The following is a 2135-nucleotide window of genomic DNA, read 5'->3' as shown; positions in this document are numbered from 1 at the left end:
CTGGTGTTGGGTAAGGAAAGTGGGAAGATACATTTTGGCATGCATTGTAGTTTGACCTCGGTTATCTTTTGTTTAGCTGGTTCTTTATTTAGTAAGGTGAGGTTGAGTACTTCTATTGTGTTAATTTGCACCTCTCCCATCGTAAATACCGGTGCATATATGCTATCTTATACATGTCTAAAAAATAAAAATAAAAAATGCTATCGTATGTCAAAAAACAACATAAATATCGGTGCATATGCTATCTTAACATATATCAAAATTCAACATTTATACAGGTATTCTTAGTTCTTTCAACGAACTATATATCCCATAACAAATATCACTAGGCAAGAGCTGTACCAATAACTTGAGTGACAACTGCAGTAGCTTGAACCCCAAGGGCGACATTACCAATATTGTGGTTATGATGATGATCATCGTTCGGGGAGTTTTTCATAGCTTCAATTATTGCAATAAGTGTGATCACAAATGGATAATCCACATTTGGAAAGATTTTAACCGTGAACTTGTCCTTGCTAAACCTTGGTTGTTGCATACTTTCCATCTGGAAAAAGAAGATCACTTTTTAAGTTTCATTTTTACATTATTACTATTGAAATGTTGCAATCTTTTATCAGTTCCATAGACAACAGAAAATAGGCAGGAAAAAATATCTGCAAAATAAAGTAAAATTTGTGAAAATTACTTGAGCTATTAAGAAATCTCCCATACAAATGCTACATCTTCTTTTTGACCAGCTTCCAGTGATCTTGAAATCACATTCTTTGTTACTAGTCTGTTTGTTTGCCAGGAACACATGTAGGTTGGTCTTAGACTGAATTATGTTTTCCTTTTTTACACTAAATAACAGATCCGAATCATCTTTACTGTCGCCTCTGAATACATTCCATCAACTATGTAAACTCCTGATCTACAGATAGATAATCATAGTCTAAGTTAGAGTCGACATCATGATGCATAAATCTGTAACAAGCGTTATAAAAAAAAAGAGACAGATGAGTAATAGAACATAACAAAAAAAAATCACCTTTTTCCGTAGCGTAACAATGATACTTTCCCTAACGTCAATTAGTACAAGCTGATTATGGTATGCTGTGTGGTATGGCTTTACCTTGAACAATACCGTATTGTTAACGTCTGTGATCCAATGGTCTCCTGTAGCACTTGTCTCAAATATAATAACTGCATCTGCAGGTACCATAAACTGAGGATCTATCACACAAACCGGAACTGATGCAGAAGCATAGTTTTGTCCATCCATCTTCAACAGAAAGAGATTGTTACTCTAATAGAGATCAATTTCAGGAATGTTTTAAAAGTGTCTACTTTAAATGTCAACAGAGGAGTCCTCTGTTGACATTTGAAATATATAAAAAAATAAAAAGTATATTAAAGAAAACACCAAAATAGATTTACATTGATGTTAGAATGGTGAACTGATGATCAACTGATACAACGGCAATAAAAATAATTTAGTTGAATCCCTACCTATTTATAGACAGATGATTCCTTGGAGAATAAGTATACATGTCATAGTCAAGGAATTGTAAACCCCATAAAACCCGATATTTAATTGGAAACTTCATGGAAACTACTCCTTAATTTGAAACGTTTCTGGAAAATAGGAAACTTACATAAAACGTGTCGATGTGTTTCGGTCTGAAAATCCGTAGAAGAGTCTAACTTTTACATGGCATTGGTCGGACCAATTGGAGAACTTACATCCACATTTTCTGATATTTTGAGCCTTCTGTTGACATACTAATGTTTTGGAAAAGTAGTCATTTAACAATACCACTTGCAAAACTGGGGCCCGTCTACAGGAGCTTCCTTAACCCGGATTGTGCCTTTCTTTTTTATGACCTATATTCCCAGCCTCGGGATGTGTCCGAGTTTCAGAAACTCGGGTTGTGCCTTCACTTCATCCCCATTTTTGAAGTATAGGAGGACCCAAGTTTTCCAAACTCGGGAGTACTAATTCAAAACCCAGAGTTTGGTAATAATAAAAGGGTGGTGATCCATACGCCACCAACCTTTAACAGTACACCACTAAACATGCATTAAGGTGTTTTAGTTCTAGAGTACGTAATGTGAAGTATGTTTGGTGGGATACGGTTAAAAATTGTGGTGTA

General features: G+C 35.1%; 1 pseudogene; it reads right to left on the bottom strand.

Moving 5' to 3' along the window:
• Positions 1-208: 208 nt before the first annotated feature.
• Positions 209-1456, bottom strand: LOC122594173 (annotated as a pseudogene).
• Positions 1457-2135: the final 679 nt, after the last annotated feature.

Source organism: Erigeron canadensis, chromosome 3, assembly GCF_010389155.1.
Source record: "Erigeron canadensis isolate Cc75 chromosome 3, C_canadensis_v1, whole genome shotgun sequence".
Lineage (NCBI taxonomy): Eukaryota > Viridiplantae > Streptophyta > Magnoliopsida > Asterales > Asteraceae > Erigeron > Erigeron canadensis.
This window is presented reverse-complemented; position numbering and strand designations above follow the sequence as displayed.